We start from the raw sequence: 18,489 nt of genomic DNA, 5'->3' as shown, positions 1-18,489 counted from the left end.
CTGCGCTCTAAGCTTGTATTATCCAGGGCTCTGCAGTTGGGTGTTTGCCTGAGCAACCTTGAACATTTTTAATGAATTTTATGAAAAGAAAGGTGTTGAACGTTTGTGTCGCAGCCAGCGCTTTCCATTTATAGACAGACTGTGGGGAGGTGAGGGGTATCCGATCCAGCTATTGTTGGATGGATCTAATTCTTCTTTTCTCAGACATGCCTAAGTCCCTTTTCACCTGCGACGACTGCTTCCTTGAACTTAAGAAACATTCATTGACATTTTATGTAAACTGCTCTGTTGGCCTTCAACTGAAAGCAATCATCTACTGTCTGAGCACAAACCTAAAGACAGAGACATTCAAACGCATTGACCTGGAAGAGCCTGGAAGTGAACACTAAATGGCAGTGAAAAGCTGTTGTAGCCTTTGTCCAAAGCATGACCATTCCTTCAGTCTGGGAATTCCCATTACTGTCTCTACATTGATTTATCAATGCGCTGACTTGATACTGTTGTTCCCGATTGAAAAGGTCAGGGGGCACCCGGATTTGAACCGGGGACCTCTTGATCTGCAGTCAAATGCTCTACCACTGAGCTATACCCCCATCTGCCAGCTCACCTGCAATCAACACCAGTTAACTCTGTTAGCACATTGTATTATTTGTTTTACGGGGTGGGGGAGGGGAGGGTGTGACAGTATGCACTTGTCACAGAGTCAACATTTACAGCAGCGGTGGGACAGTGACAGAGAGAACTGAAGAGAACAAACGCAAGAGGGAGACAGAGAGAGAAAGAGAAAGGGGGAGGGTAAAGAGAACAATCACGAGAGAGAGAGAGAGAGAGAGAGAGAAAGAGGGGGGCAAAGAGAACAAGCTCGAGAGAGAAAGAAAGAGAGATATAGAGGGGGGTATAGACAACAAACAGACAACTCCTCTGTGTTTATGAAGGAGAAAGAACAAAAAGAGAAGAAGCATGAGAAATGGAGAGATAGATAGAGAGAGAGAGAGAGAGAGAGAGAGAGAGAGAGAGAGAGAGAGAGAGAGACTGAGTGATTTTGATGAAAGAAAAAAATAATACCGGAGAAAATAATGTTCTTATAGCAAACTAATGAAGAAGTTATCCACTAGGACTATGACTGCCTAACTGCTGCTAGTCTGATAGCATGGTTCTGTGTCTTTTATGATCCATTTAGTTGCCAGATCAATTCAAACCGACGCTTCTCTTCATCAAAATATCCTGGGAAATATACTATATGCAGTTGTATTTAAATTGTAGCTTTGAAGGCTGTGAAATTTCTTCCGCTTTTCTGGAGGTTGTTTTGCCAGTGAGGTTTTTTTTTTTTTCCCCCACAATGAATGAGATATGTTTTAATATTTAACTAGATGGCTCTCCGTGGAGCATCCGCACATTCCATACATATTCTCTTTCTTCTTCCTGATCCAGTTTGGAGACGCTCTCCTGAGCAGAGCCTCATTATTGGGCCTGAAGTCCAAAATGGCCCACCTCTTCTCATCTAAACAACAGGGTGCCAAATGCCTGAATGCCTAACACATACAAGCCTGGAGACCTGACAAGCACCTTTCAGCATAATGATGTCTCTCACCTGATGTTGTCTTACCTCAAATAGCCTATTACCCCATAAAACCTTCACCATGCCCGCTAGACATTGATCTTTGAAGGTACATTATGGAAGATTTTTGCCTTAATTTAATATTTAGTAAGCCAATTTGATGGTGAACAAACTTCACCGAATCGTTCATAGCCATTCAGCATAGCCGTAGCGAGTCGCTAACGAGAGAACTAGCCATGCCATCAGTCACTTCAAGAATAGCCGACCCAAAGACATCTTGTGAGAATCGTGAAACATTTCAATGTCAGTAGATAAAGTTCGCAATTTTTCCCCCCTGTTGTTAATTCCTCACCTCCACAACAAAAACATTTTCAGGGGTAACAAGCTATTTACAACAGCAGAGTAAAATATAAATATAGGGAGGGGGAGCTCTACAGTCGGCAAAAAATACTTTTATAATGAGAAATATGAAAATGAAACCATTTGGATAGTTAAGAGAATCTAAAGCAATATTTAAATGACTTGACATAAGGATATTACATGTAAATGGTAGATCAGGGGTCTCCAACCTTTTTGGGGATGAGGGCTACCGGAAGAACTCAAAATCATATGGAGGGCTACCCATTTGAAGCGAACAGCCCCTCACAACCTTTTATGCGAGGGTAACCCTCCTAAAAAGTGGGTGATTTACAATGTCAAATTATCAATATTATGTGCTGTAGGCCCCTTTATCTATTTTAAACAACTGTATTTTCATCTGATTCTTCAATATTTTAATATCAATATGCAACACTACCAACATCTTGTTCAGTTTGTTCATTTCAAAGTTTGCATGGGGAACCTAATATTTCTTTTTTTACCAACAACAAAGAACATGTTTTGTGCAACTAATAATTTAGGTTAGCTACATTTTTAAGGCATTACTCACCATAAAGAATTTTGAGGCTGTTTAAAGTTCTGATTTCAGTGGACAACTGTTTTTTTTTTGTTGTTTTTTTTTTAACATTTCAATAGCTATCACCAACACCACCTTCCCTAACTTATGAAGACGCCTTTTATAGTTATTGCACGTCTCCATGATCTGACAACATGTTGCGCCCGGTAGGTTAATTGGATCATGGCATAGCCTACATCCCACACGATTTCCAGCGCTACACGGAGGAGAAAAGGCCCGTGCGCTACAGTAAAGCAAACGTTTTTCAGTACTTGAACAATCATGCACGAACCGTATGGGACAAACACGGAATGGGCACAGAACTTTCGCGAAGACATGCTTCCATTTGCTACACCAGACGAGTGAGCTTGTTTTTTCTGCATGTGTGCGAGGAGCATGTATATGCGCTCCACTTCCGTTGTCGATTGAATGGGAAAGGTATTCTGAGCCAAAGGCTAAAAGTTAACCAGCTAGGCCTACAACTCAAGGTATCACCACCAAGTTAATGTTAATGTAGTTAAAGCTACAGATTGTTGTCTACATACATTCTTAAAATGGTTCTTGTCTATAGTTAAATTATTAAAAATGTCACAATGGAGGATGTTTTTAGAGCGTGATCCGTGGCCCGCGGGCACCACGTTGGAGACCCCTGGATGATTTAACACTAGAAGCGCCAAGCGCCGGTCATTTGACCGCTGACGCGTATTCCTAGAAGCGCCGTGTGGGTTTGACCTAGATATACCTAGAACTGCCGGGCTGCGGTCATTTGACCGCAGCGATTACAAAAAAAAAAAAAATCTTTTCACTCGATTAAATTCCAGGACCCTACGTTCACGACTTTTCCTAAATACGCCTGTTTTGTCACCCAGAATTTTTACATGATCGAAAGCACACCGGTACAAGCTAGTTTAGAGCTATTTTGCGCTCATTATGTGACAACACTATGTTGTCTCGCGTTCGGCCATGTTTGTCCAGGCTGCTATTCTCTTTTCTCACAGCAGATGTCGCAAGGGTTTCCTGACAGTCGGGCATGAGAATAATATTTTACCATAAAACATATAGTTTATATATGTGCGATATGTATTATACATGTGATTTATTTTAATAACTATTTTTCATTTACATGGCATAGTCTATGGAGGTGATTTACAGTGGTAAAATGCGAGTTTGTTTTGAAAACGTTGCGACGTTCTATTAGGCAGGCCTACATGTGTAAACAATATTTTCAGCTGAAATTCGTCCATCGTAGCCTATTTATGTACGTAGGGCGCGTATGCCTACGTACATTCATAGTTGTATATCTTATCTTCTATTTGTATGGAGTGAGATAGCTGTCAATATATTCGTGTCATAGATTTGATGCACGTTCGTATTTGTCTGTAGTCGTGCATACAATAAATAGCCTATGTGTGAGTTCTCAAATGAGTCCAGTCGTGCATAAAATATATTGTGTGTATTTTATCCATCAGAATACGGATGGGAAAAAAATACGAATTCAAAAATTACAAGTAGGCCTACGAAATCAAACTTTACAGGTAGGCTTTCATTTCTGAGTAGGCTACGACTTCGCACAAGTGACTGAACTGTCAAAATACATCGCCACACAACCACTCTCATTGTCGTTGGTGGATGTAAAGAGCAACACCAACACGGCCCTTTTTTATACTCCAGATTTTGCTGAGAACATGACTGAGACATTACTTGTTTGCTGGACTGACTGAGTTTCGTCGCAGGTACAATGAATCAGCAAGTGGCGCAGCGTTATCTTCCCCGCCTACGACGCTGAAGGCCCGGGTTCGCCTCTTGACAGTGGTCTAATATTATAGCTCAGTGACTGAATTCATTGACCGTTTTTGAACGTCGACGTACAATTATTTTTTGTTAATGTTTTTTAATAACAAGCTCTCTGAAATTTGTTTACCATTAACGAAAAATAATTTCGCCAGCCAATAATTTTCTAAGCCAAAGTCGCCATCTGACAAACTTTGGCTAAGCCAGTTAGACTTTGCATCTAAAAATAATTATATCAGAGACACACGCGAAAAATAAACGCGAGCCTATAAACGATTCCCACTGGATACACCATATCAGTATTGTGCTCGTTGCTACGATAGGCTACACAGGACTCAGTTGCATGTTCTGTAGACATGAAGTGGCAACTAAAGCCATTATCAGCCATGAAGCCAGCCGTTATTCTCAAAGCAAATGGCTTCGGGGTCTTTAGGCTAGGCTACATAACACAGTGTCCATTGCAAACAGCCTATTTGAAACCGATCATTCCCCCTCCCCCATACACGTCTAACCAGTTCACTGGGGGGGTGGGGGTCGTTTCGCTACGTGTGGATAAGATCTTAGGCTACAGACATCACTGTGGCATTAGCCGGCTTCAGACCATCGGGCCAGCTTGGGCCAGGCTAACTTCGGGCCAAACTGGTGCTAATAGCCCGGGTCCACAAGCCTCACCTTTGCGTTCAGACTGTCAGGCCATTAGCCTCTCCGCATTACACCTCGACACGCCCTCGCTTGTGAAAACGTCACCATTACCACACCTTTTCAAGCAGGATAAGCAGAAAGTCGCTTAGGCTTTCCTATGCTGTGCTATAGAAGTCAGTCACCATTTATTGTCCGTTTGTATGTCACTTAGGCTAATATTCATTTCTATACAAACTAAGACGGTGGATTCCTAAAGAAACGCATGGCACAGACGTGTATCTAAATGAGTTATGTAACATAAATGACATTTTACCTGACTCGAAGAGCAGTAAACATTTGTAAGGCTGTGCGTACAATCCATAGACAGTAAAATCCATAGACATAGAACGCTGTCTATGGTAAAATCCGCATGGAGCTCCAGTGGAATTATAGTTTCACGACGATGCCACGAGTTCACAGGCTAAAGAAAATATTTTGAAGCCAGTAGTAGACGCTCCTACTAAGAACCAAACGGGACTTTGTTAAAATCCACAAGTCTATGGCTACTGGAAAATGTAAGGTTCATTTATTAAATGTTATTTTGAAGCATTAACAAACAGAGTTATTTTAGAATTTCCGAACGAAAGGGGCTGGAGTGCGTGAGTGAAAATGTCAGGTTGTCCCGGCAACGCGATTTCCTCCTGTTCTAAACAAACGACCTGCAATGGCATTTTCTATTGCCTCACCATGTTTCTTTCAAAATGAAAATAAATGAATTTTAAGCGGTGAAAATCACTACCATGTCCAGGCGTTTATGTATTCTTCTGGTGTACTAAAAGGAGAAGTTCGCGCTAGCATGAAAAACAAAGTTTATAATGTAACGTCAAGCTGGGCTAATCTAGGCTACTATTTAAGGATCTTTGGTCGTATCAATAGCAGAAAACACACTGGCAGGAATAGCCTAAATTAGTGGGACGCTATGTTAGTTAGTTATATTAGGCTAGTTCACTTTTTACTGTGCTACATGGTGATCTCTGGACGGAGTTAGCCTACTGACAGGCAAATATCTATGTGGATGTAACGTTATGTCTAAATTCCATGTGCAATCAACGGGTTGACTCCGCCTTCACCTTGACGCCGCCTCTGGCCCGACTGTAGTCCCGACTGGCCCAACGATTTTGTTGGGCCAGAAATCAGGGGCTAGTAGCCCCGATTTGGCCCGCAGTTAGCACCCGCCAAGAGGTGTGAAAGCAATTAGCCCTGGCTAGCTCGGCTTTGGCCCGACGGTCTGAAAGGGGCTATTGACAAATGCCTCCCCACCCCCACTCTGCCTCCTGCATGGCTGTAAGCTGGCTGTTTGTTGTTTACATGCAACTGGTGGAAGAATGCGCAATCATGTTTCATCGTATATGCGCGTTTTAGAATGTTCGAATTCGCCAGCATGCGTGTAGGCTAGTTGTGTGAATAGAAAAGAATAGAATACTTTATTGATGCCTTGCTTAAAAGTACTTCTGCCATAAGCTACATAGGTCGGGAATCGAACCAGCAACTCTTGGGCTCCGAGGCTGAAGCTCTAACCAGTGGGCTACGTCTCTGGCCCTTCGCATCGTGGATGTGTGTCTCAATTCAAAATCACGAATTCACAATAGGCCTATAGCTGTTTTTCAGCAGACATCGAAACATAGCCTACACATTCGCAAAACGGAGAATATCTTTTTCACTCATCATTTTTAATTAGCCTAGGCCTAGGCTACTTCTCGCGCATATGCCTGCTCAGCATTTCTGCTCTCTCTATCTCCCTCCCTCCGAGGTAGCTAGACCCTAGATGCTTCTCCCTAAATGAATGAACATTGTCTTAGAAAGTAGCCGCGGTAGCCTGTAAAATGCGGCATGAAATCCTGGCTACTGTGTAATTGAAACCAGACTAGGTTAGGCTCTTTGTTCGGTCCGATCATTTTCCGCGGCGCGAACATAGACCTATTAAATGAATAGAAGTGAATTTGGGGAGTGAATTAGAACTAGCCATCCATTCATTTTAGAGCTTAGATTATCTGCCCAAACCCGAACTGCGGGTTACGGATCTCGAGATCCAACAACACCGGTGTTGGGTCGACATTTTTCATCCTTCCCCTCCCGTCGGGTCAGGCTCCTAATCACAGAACGCGTATGCCTCCGTTTTAAAATAGCCAACATTTCTAAGTAGGCTAGCATACAAAATGTAAAAACGAAATATAAAAAATGAAATACTATGAAAGTTGAAAGTCAAGTTTGCTCAATCTTTGTTCAAGAACTCCTCCAGAGTTTTTACCTCAAACAACACAAATCAACACAAATAAATGGACAGATAACTCAAACGTGCTGTAGACCTATGTCATAATGAAACAACCACAGACAACACAGTCTGACAAATGTATTCAAACGATTTGATTCGTGCACGAAGCGCCATCTAGCTGTCATTATGTGTAAGTAACAGCCTCCCAGTCTAAGGACTCAGCGGTCTTTTGACCGCCTCGCCGCGCTTTAAGTAGTTCACAACAGCACGGCGCTTCTAGTAGGTCGTCAAAGCGGTCAAATGACCGGGGCGCGGCGCTTCTAGGTATAAGTGGGTCAGAGGGGCGCGGCGCTTCTAGTGTTAACCCTGCCTACACCTATCCTACTGAAGTGGAATAAGTGTTTAGGCCCAGCATTGGAATGGATTTGTAATCACTGGAGGAGCAGCACTGCCATCTGCTGGTACAATCCCAGTATTTCACCACCCACATCTGACATGAGAGGGCTACTCACAGCGGGGAGGGTTGTTGTAGAGAATCATCATATGTCAGACTAACGCCTAAACTCGGGTCAAGTCAGGTCAGATCAGTGTCACAGATATGGAGCACAGAAAGGTCATGATACAATTTTTGTATTCAAATCAAATCAAAGCAATTACATCATACATGAAATGATGGCAGATCTGGATAGCCTAAACTCTGCTGAAAAAAAAAAAATATAGCATATATAGCTTCTAACTGATACAACCTAGGGTTCATAGGGTTAAAACCTCACCCCTCACCCCCCACAGACAAACCAAACTAGGTATAAGTCACCTTTGAATAGTTCAGAACTTGAAAATTCCTCCTCCCCATCCAATGCACAAATACAACCCTCAACCCCCCATGTTCCAATTGATAGAGAGAGAGAGAGAGAGAGAGAGAGAGAGAGAGAGAGAGAGATGTGATGGCTTTTGTCTCAGCTGATTGTCTTGATGGGCCACGACGAGACAGAACGAGGCGATTATCATCAGATCTCGCCAACCCGCCAATAGGCTGAAGAGGCGTTAAAATGCTCCTCAGTTTTCTCTTTTATCTTTATTGTGTCAGGCATCATCCACTGGGTCATGTCTCCAGGCAATGAAACACCAGGGTCAGATCTCAGTCATGACATGTCTCAGTTGACCCTTGATGTTGACCCTTACGTGACGTAGGTATGTAGATTGGTGAGAGTTTCGAGAAGTAGCCTGTGACACAGAATATGATGACCATCGCATTACTAAAGGCATGGAGCGGGAAGATGGTCATGCTGAAGTGCCCACATTCACACAACTGCCAGGCACTTGGACGTTACGAAATACAGGACATGACGTCATGTGAACGACAGAAGTGGTGTGCTACGACGAGCCATTTCATTCTACTGTTGTAGCTGTAGTTCTGTGCCTGAAATGTTAAAATGCTTAAATGTTAATTAAGCGATATGAATCCCCACGGCTATAATTCGGCAGTAAGGCAGTTACAGCCGTTGAGATATCCTTTACCAAACCACCTGGGTGTCATGTTGCTTTTATACGGATAGATATCCTTTACCGACTAATTTAGCTTTCTGTATGATACAAAATTGTTTTCTATAGTTTATTTAGAGTTTTGTTCGTTCATCCTCCACCCACAAAAATAATTCTAATATAGACTTTTCGTTTACCATTGCCCAGCAACATGACACCACTTGAGGGACGTACAAACGTCAGTATTTCTGTATTAACAAATAAGTTTCAGGTTTGTGCCCTTATATTTTATTGTGCCTTGTGCCTTTAAATATTTATTTTGCTGGCTATAGCTTGTGCTTTATTCTCACTCTTTTTCTTTCATTCTGTGTGAGAAATGGTATGAGAACTTCATGAGTAGGCTAACTGCCAACACTAATGTCTGTCAGTCTGCGATTAACAAGCGCATTGAATTGGATCTCTGCAGCATTTCCATCCTCCCCTGCCCTGTATGATTCAGCAGAACATTCCTGTCTGGTGATGAGGGCCAAGGATCAACAGAGCAGCTGCTCTGGTCCGACACCCTGCAGTATTCAGGACGGGATGTGACAGCGTCCTCCTGAGCAGATTTGCAAGGCCCATACTGGCCCGGTGAGCTCTACAAGCTTTATCGCCAAATGAAATGAATATTGTAATATTGTCATAAAATCCTCCATTGCAGGGAGTACAGGGGAATAAAGAGACCATTTTCTGCAGGTAATGACATCAAGCAGAACATTAGAGCAAATACAGAATAGGCCAATTAACAACTGAGAGTGGTGTTGAGGAGAACATTACACCAAGTACAGCATAGGTTAATTGACTAGACAAATGCCAAAGACAATCAGCAGAAACAAAAGGCATTAACTCTCTCACTCTCTCTATATATATCTCTTTATCTCTCTCTCATTTTGTCTCTCTCTCTCTCTGCCTGCCCCCTCTCTCTCTCTCTCTCTCTCTCTCTCTCTCTCTCTCTCTCTCCTAACACCACTGTAAATGTTGTTTCTGTGAACAGAGCATGTGTGTCACACCCTCTCCTCCCCCGCCTTGTAAAACAAACAGAACAATGACCTGGTCAGCACTGGTCAAATTAAGGCACACCTTACAGAAGGGGGTATAGCTCAGTGGTAGAGCATTTGACTGCAGATCAAGAGGTCCCCGGTTCAAATCCGGGTGCCCCCTGACCTTTTCCAGGGACACCGCTGTAGTGCTAAATATAGCTGTGTTGCTAATTTGGCTTGGGCAGCTCAATGACAGAGACCAGTTACAACCGCTGTTGTATATTCCTGACAGTACTGCTCTCTTTGCCCCAATTTATTGGCTGTTTTTATATAAGTTACTCACAAACCCTTCATAATGTGCTTGTTGTGCTCCAAAATATTATGCTTCATATATTTGTCTTCATTTTCACTGTTGTAATACAGTTACCTGTTCCAGTTTCTAGATCAATTCCAACACCATAACGCTGAGGTGACACAAACACATGAAGCCACAAATATTTATGCAGACAATATTTTCCCCTACTTTTACCACTGGAGCTTGCGTAATGTAAAGATCATCATAAACATCTGTAATGGGAATCCCTATAGCCTCCAGGTCGGTATAGATGATATTTTCCCAAAACAAGATTACATGAGTAACACAGACCTGTCACCTTAAAGGCTGTGGCATTAAATGGTATTTGTGCTTCTGCAAGTTTCGCTCTGTGTATGTATGTGTGTGTGTGTGTGTGTGTGTGTGTGTGTGTGTGTGTGTGTGTGTGTGTGTGTGTATGCATTCCAGTATTCCTATGACTAATACCCGTATATTTGAGATTCTCGATCTTATTGGTCCTACTGTCTTTTCTCTCCGTTCATCTGGTTTCGATTTGACTACAGTAGACATACACACACACACACACACACACACACACACACACGGGGGTAAATCACCAATGTCAAAACCCCGTCACAGGAGGAACGTGACGGCTGCTGACATCCTCATGACTTCCTGTGTGCTGTGACCCACAAGTTCAAGCTGAATGAAACCTGCTTGTTGACAAACACACGCACAGTCACACAAACACAAACAGTGTGTGTCCTGTGTGACTGTGTGTGTTTGTGTGACACACACAGTCACACAGGACGGCATTCAGGTGCATGCTCTTAGATGCCTCTGTGTGTATTCTCCAAAAGTGTATTACTGTAACTTGTTCCCTTTCGGGGGAGATGCTTCCTTCCAGCAGTGGGACATCACATACTCATTTAACCCTTCGTGGGACAGTGTGTGAGTAATGTATGGAACAATGTGCATCTGTGTGTGTCTGTGTGTCTGAGTGTGTGTGTGTGTGTGTGTGTGTGTGTGTGTGTGTCTGTGTGTGTGTGTGTGTGTGTGTGTGTGTGTGTCTGTGTGTGTGTGTGTGTGTGTGTGTGTGTGTGTGTGTGTGTGTGTGTGTGTGTGTGTGTGTGTGTGTGGTAAATGTTCGTGAATGAGGAGAAGAGACTGGGTTGTACACACATGAGAGAGCGCCATGGGTTATTGATGTGGCCCTGAAAGAGGAAATAGCTCTGTGAATGTATGGTAAGTGTCACCCCTGTGCTGGTAAGTGATGTGAATTACCAGATGTCTCTCACATACACTCAACCACACGTGCGCGCACACACACACACACACACACACACACACATACACATACGTATATGTATATATTAAAGATGAAAGATTAAAGATAAAAATAATATTCCAATTAATTGCATACTCTGTGATTAATTAATAACGTGTGTGTGGATATATATATATATATATATATATATATATATATATATATATATATATATATACTGTATATGTGTAAGTATTTTAAATATTTCGAAATGATCCAACAAATAATCAGCATTAGTGACATTAAAGTTCAAAACACATTTTCACATATCCATATCTAAGCACCCCCATAGACGTAGACATCCACACACACACGAACACACACATACCCACACAGACACATACACACAGATAATGAAACCCATGCAGAAGTTACAAGCATGTTTTACCGAAACATTTTTTATTTATTTTTTTGACGCAGCACATGCGTTGGTTTCGGTGTTCCGCATCATCACACAACTTCACCGTGTAACATCCCAGCATGTGGCGAATCCTCACAGCTTCTGGTAAAAATGCTCACTCACTGCCTGTGCTCTGTTTGGGGTGTCATGTCATGTGACCGTGAGGTGTGTCAGTCAATCAGAGAGATACTGATGACGACACCGTCTCAGTTTCCACACAAAATGTTCCTCGCAACATTTCTCAAGTTTCATCCGTCTGATACTGAAACAAAAAAAGTAAAAATCGCAAGAGCGTGAGATCTCAGTGATACAAAACAAAAGTCAGAGGGTGTTTCATCACATCCGCGATCAACCCCCCACAACAATAATACAACAATTTAATCAGATCTGCCACAGTTGAGGATCTTTGAAAACATCACTTTTGGAAGTTGTATGCTTATTGGAATTCTCCAGTGAAATTAGCATACTGTTATTTTTCATGCCCACAGCAATAACCACACAGGAAAACCCAGCAGGCAATTATTTCCTCCATGTGTATCTAGGACAGCATCAGCTGTCATATGTGAATACAGTCATTTCCCAACTATTAGCCGCGGCTTATACATTGACTTTGCAAAATTTCCTCAGCTATGAGGTTAATACACAAGGCCAGTCAATATGGTATTAATATGGTTTTGTTTCTTTTAACTTGCATAAAACACTGTCATGCGCCTTATACACAAAGCAGCTAATACACAGGAAATGACTGTATTTGGATGTACACAATCAGCTCTTACTGGTACACCAGCAGCACACTCAAAATGGTCATGAACGTCAAATGACATCATTTCCCATCAGGTGTACTTCCATCTCCAAGCGAATCACCTTTAAGATTTATCGTAGTGCCCACGGTTGGAAGAACTGCCCTCTTAGTCACCGTGACCTAAATTGTTTGTTTACTTTATTGCATCACTGTGATAACAATCATGTGTGATAACAAGGGGTTTACTGTAAGGTATGGCCAGGGTAGATTTACTAGGCCAGTGATTAACTGCACTTATGAGACACAGCGTGATGACGACTCGGCAGCTGAAACCAAAACTTGTAAGGTAAGAATGTACAGAGTGTGGTAAATACAGTAGTCACAGCTCACTGATCACCAGTGACACACACACACACCTCCACAGACAGACACGCATACATACACGTACACACACATGAACGTGTTGATGGGAAGCTACTGGTGAGTGGTGACACACAGTCTGTCAGTGCTGGTGGGGTTTGGCTGATGCGTTGGGGGTGCTGAGTGTGATGTGTGCATGTCGTAAAGCGCTGGAGGGGAGGGGATCTATACGTGCCAGTTGCTGTGTTTCTCATGCGGGTCTTTCCAGACCCCTGGAGCCTGGACACAACGGAGCTCTCATCACCCTTCAGTTCTGGGAAAAGGCAGGACAGTGTCTGACCAACACTCTCCACCAGACACCCACCCCCCTACACACACACACACACACACACACACACACACACACACACACACACACACACACACACTCACACACATAGACATACAGTACACACATACACACACACAGACATACACACATACACCTATACACACATACACACATACACCTACACACACACACACACACACACACACACACACACACACACACACACACACACACACACACACACACACACACACACACACACACACACACACACACACACACATTCACAACTGCATTAGTGCAGATCAGATCTGTGTTTGTGTGTGTCTAAGCTGTCATATAAATGTTTAAATAATAGCATTAAGTCAGAGGCTGTAATGACGTGTAGGGTTTAGAGTAGGGAGGATTCCCAGCAGACAACCACAGGCCTGACACAGTGAGAGCGAGAGAGCGAGAGAGCGAGGGGAAGATAGAGAGAGAAAAGGAGATAGAAAGAGAGAGAGAATGAGCGAGAGCAAGAGAGAGAGGGGGAGATATAGAGAAAAAGGAGATAGAGAGAGAGAGAGAGAGAGAGAGCATTCCAGCCTGATGAGATGTGAGAATGAAAGCAGCTGTGTGCCTGGGAACCGCAGCAAGAGGAGAGAGACACATGCTAACACACTCTAGCTGAGTAGAGGAGGATTAGTCACACACACACACACACACACACACACACCACTGGAGGTGTGTCCCCTCCCCTCACTCACACATGCATACACATATGAATGTACACATTGACGTGCTTACTTCTTACACACACACATACAGTAAATATAAGCATTGACGTGCTTACTTTTCACACACACATAATTATACGCATTGACGTGCGTACTTTTTTTACATACGTGAATGTACGCATTGATGTGTTTTTTTACATACACATATGAATGTGCAAATTGCCATTATCTACTTATCTAAAATGATACGCAAGCACAAGATACGGGATTATACACACTCAGAAAAAAAACAGATGCACACATATAAACACACATGCTAACAGATACAGCGCATTAACACACACACATCTCTCTCTCTCTCGTTCTCTGTCTCTCTTTCTGTGTCTCTCTCTGACACACACACACAAACAAACACACAGATTTTAAAAATCAGGTGTGAGTCATTCTCTTGAAATCAGAGTGGCCTAGAGCATGGCTGCTCAATGCTACTGTATTTCCACGGTAACATGGAGGTGACGTGCAGTTGTGGGATGTGGCGGTCACCTCAGCTCGCATCTCAGAGCACCTGAAGCGTCGCCGGCCCCATCAGATCAGACTGCTGTACTTAAAACATCCAGCAGGTGGCAGCAGAATCCCACACAGCTTCAGCTCCATGTCATTACATCCCTGTTTAGATAGCGGATGACTGGCTTGACCTGACCCATAGGTCATGTGAATTGCTTAGACAGGCTCTTTTTAAATTACATTTTGCTGACAGGTATTTTGCTTTGATGTTGTGTAATGTTGATTTTCCTTTTTCAAATCTATTACAAAGGGCAAAGGTTAAAGCCTCACCTTCAAACTTCAAAGTCTAGATTAGTTTATATATTTCCATTAAACAGACACCTTATCATTAATCAATAAACAAGTAAATTGATAAATGAATGAATTCAGATACCTCGGTCAGGCCACAAATCTTCCAATAAATCAATATATAACTAAAGTAATAAATAAGCAAAGTCCTTCATTCATAAATAATCCAATGTGTAAAGGTGTGTGGCATAAGGGTCTGGTGGCAGAGGTTTCCCATCATCCCTCTGTCTCACTTCCTGCCCAATGCTTCCCGTATTATGGAACCACTTCCTGTTAACTTCTGAAAAATACATTGAGCCATAAACTACAGCAGGTAAATCTACAGAAAATGACACGTGAAAACAACACCAACACATTCCCAGGTGAATCATCTTGCGTTGTTTCGTGTTGAAAAGTATATTGAGCCATGCATCACCACATAATACAACGTGTCAACCTATAGAAACACTACATCTACACACATGAAAATGTCCCCACTTCAACCCCCCCCCCCCCCCCCCCCCAACTGCCAGGAAGCCATCTGTCTATCAGTCAAACAGTCCGTGAGGTTAATACGAGAGGATGACTCAGACTGTGAGAATATGTACATTCCTCCGGCGTCTTTGGCTGAAAACATGAACGAGTACACCAGAGGCTTCAGTTTACCCACAGCTCCTCTGGTTACACCACAATCACACACACCGGAGGACAAAGCCCAGCTCGTCTGGTCACACACACCCACCAGACGATCAGCCACGACCCAAATAAAGAGTGGAGGACAGAGAGGACCTCGCAGGGTCACAAAAGGGACCTGTCACAACAACAACAACAACAACAACAGACAAACAAAAATAAATACATAATAGAAAATAGCAAAAACAAAAAAAAAACATGCTTTGAATAAGATCTTATGTGTCCCAGGAGTGTAATGAACATGCTCCTGTGGAGATGATTATGACGATGATTCTGCTCAAAGGCACACGTTTTTCCACGTTCACTCTTTCCTCTCCAAGACGTGGTATCTTAAGTGTGTGGAGCACATAGCAATCAGTTGCAGTATATCACTGCCATGAAAGGCCTTTCATCTCATTTTGAAGAGCAGGATCCTTGTGATGATTTAGTGAGGAGTGTGCTGTTTGCGCTCACGGGAACATTTCACACAACACTTCAGATAAACACGGCAAACACACAGAGAAAGTTTCATAATGGTGGAACATTTTATGATGAGAGGAGCTCTCTTGCGTTGATAAAGGCTACAGATGTTCTTGTGTGTGAGATCTGACAGTGACACATCACTGTTGTTTTTCAGTATTATGATAATTAACTCAAGACATGATAGTCTTCAAGCGTGAAATCATTACCCCCCCCACCCCCAACACATAACAAGAACCTCCCAAAAGTGGAGAAGGAATTTACATGTTGAAGTTTTGACGCGTTCAGACTGATTTCATCATGTCATCCATGGCCTCAGCTTCCTCTGCTTCCTGGAGACCGCACAGCTCTAGTGACAGTAAGCCTCAATGGGAAAGTCACATTTGCTCAACGACTGCAGGAGGAAGTCGAGAGGGGGGGGGGGGGGGGGGGCAAAGAGAGTCGAGGGACGGGCAAATCTGGAAACGCTCACCACGGTCACTTTGCCCCCTTCTCTAAACGCACCATTTCTTACCACACCTTGTTTACGAAATACCCTTGCGGGAGTAAATCTTTGGGGAGCGACTATTTCGAGTTATTTATATAATCCAGTCATCAGTGCCGGGATTGTTTTTGCCAGGCGGTGGAGTTTACGGGCCAGTAGAAGCCAGTGACATTTTATGTACACACGGCCTTAACATCCGCCGTTGGGTAAATGTCATTTTTTTATATAGTGAGATGTGTTTATGCGTTATACTTTTACTACAGCACCCAAAACAGACTCTCTTCTCCACTGTTTGCCAAAGGCATGCCATGAAAATAAAGAAATATGTAACAGTGGAGGCACTGACCCCGGGCCTGTAGGGAAATGGTGAAGAGCTGTGTATCTGACAGCACCAGGCCATGGAGCAAAGGCATATACCTGACCCAAAGTCTTCGCATTTGTGTCCTCTTTCCTCTGTTTTTCGTTTTCGTTCTTATCTACTGTATGTATCTGCCTTTGTTGACGTTTGACATCTCAGACGCACACACCTGTTAGGTTTTTTTTTTTTTTTGCCACCTCGTGCTTGGTTTCCTCTGAATGATTAGTCTTTCCTGTGCTTGAATGGCAACCTAATCTGAGGTTTAGTGGCCACAGCGACACGGCAGGTTCTGCCCCTTTTGGATGGCAGTTATGTTTTTTCTTCCACCAGTCAAAGGAAAATTGATACTGGAGCAACCTGGCAAAGGTGTGAACGTGTGAGTATATGTGTTTCATTTTGAATGTGTATTGAAATCACTGCACTGACAGTCATTTAACTCTGAAGGAGAAAAACTCAGCTGTCCTCCTTACAGAAAGATAGATAGAGAGAGAGAGAGAGAGAGAGAGAGAGACTGACTTTTTACTCAAAAGTCAGTCTCGTGTCGTGTCGCGTCGTGCCTAACAACGCCCGTTAGCTGTTCGATTATACAGTATAAACCACGACCTCTTGAGGCTTATTGCTTAAATCTGGTGGGCAGTGGCAGTCGTGTTGTGCTGGAGCGATGGTGTTTGTGGTCCCCATGTTGGAAAGGTCAAAGGTGCTGGCTGATGACAGCAAGCATATGGCATCCCTGTGACATGTTCATGACAGGGCAGGGTCATGTCTGTGTTGCACAACAGTGAGCTCTGAAGCATGATAAGCCAATCTCTCACAGTTCTGTTGCTTTTGCCTGGCCCCTGGGTTGTGGAGCGGGCTTAGCCGAACTGTCACAGTTCTGTTGCTTTTGCCTGGCCCCTGGGCTCTGGAGCAGGCTTAGCCAAACTGTCACAGTTCTGTTGCTTTTGCCTGGCCCCTGGGCTCTGGAGCGGGCTTAGCCAAACTGTCACAGTTCTGTTGCTTTTGCCTGGCCCCTGCTGTTACCATGTAGTCCAGTATCATATGGGGCTTTTCCATTGGTATCAGTTCAACTCTACTCTACTCCACTCTACTCTACTCTACTCTACTCTACTCTACTCTACTCTATACTTGATTTTGGTATCAAGTGTTTGTTTTCCACTGCAACAAGGTGCCCCCACAAGCTAGCCGACTGCCATAGCAACGCTGAAGAAAACATCTGTAACTTCATTAACGTCACCAAATTTTGGTTTTGCCTCAGCTCGCTTGGAACCTCAACGGAAGAGGATACCAAACACAGCCAGCGCCAGGTGCCAGGTACCTGTTTTTGTTAATGGAAAACCAAAGAAGACGAGTTGAGTCGAGTCAAGTTGAGCTGACACCATGCGGTCGAAAAAAAGCCCCATTAGACCACTAGAGCACAACAGGCCAAACCTGCTATTACACCAGGAGCTGTGCACTCAAAATGTCATAGGTAGAGTGCACAAATGAAACATTATAGCATCACATGCGAGAAACAAAAAGGTGCTGTTTGGTTAAAAAAAAAAAAATCAGGTTTAGGGTAGAACCTACCAATATGAATATGTAATATGAGTAGTGTGTTACAGTAATGCAAATGGTACGGGAAATCAATAAAAAGGGAAACCATTTAACAGGGGGACTCTCCCCCCAATTGTGGTCGTGGTCAGAGAGGCTGTTCTACCAGAGAGCAGACGGTAGTTGTGCAACAACAGGGCCTGCTCGGGGGGCGCTGTGGCGTAACAGGTTCCCACGAGGACCCAGGTTCGAGTCCCACCTGCGGTCA

At 43.3% G+C, this 18,489-nt stretch overlaps 2 non-coding genes across 2 annotated transcripts; one reads left to right on the top strand and one right to left on the bottom strand.

Moving 5' to 3' along the window:
• Positions 1-521: 521 nt before the first annotated feature.
• Positions 522-593, bottom strand: trnac-gca (transfer RNA cysteine (anticodon GCA)). Its single transcript has one exon. It is a non-coding gene; the product is annotated as a tRNA-Cys (tRNA).
• A 9,193-nt stretch (positions 594-9,786) lies between these two features.
• trnac-gca (transfer RNA cysteine (anticodon GCA)) lies at positions 9,787-9,858 on the top strand. Its single transcript has one exon. It is a non-coding gene; the product is annotated as a tRNA-Cys (tRNA).
• The last annotated feature ends 8,631 nt before the right edge of the window (positions 9,859-18,489 follow it).

Source organism: Sardina pilchardus, chromosome 13 (assembly GCF_963854185.1).
Source record: "Sardina pilchardus chromosome 13, fSarPil1.1, whole genome shotgun sequence".
Lineage (NCBI taxonomy): Eukaryota > Metazoa > Chordata > Actinopteri > Clupeiformes > Clupeidae > Sardina > Sardina pilchardus.
The sequence above is the reverse complement of the archived record's forward strand: the minus strand, read 5'-3'. Positions and strand labels throughout refer to the sequence as shown.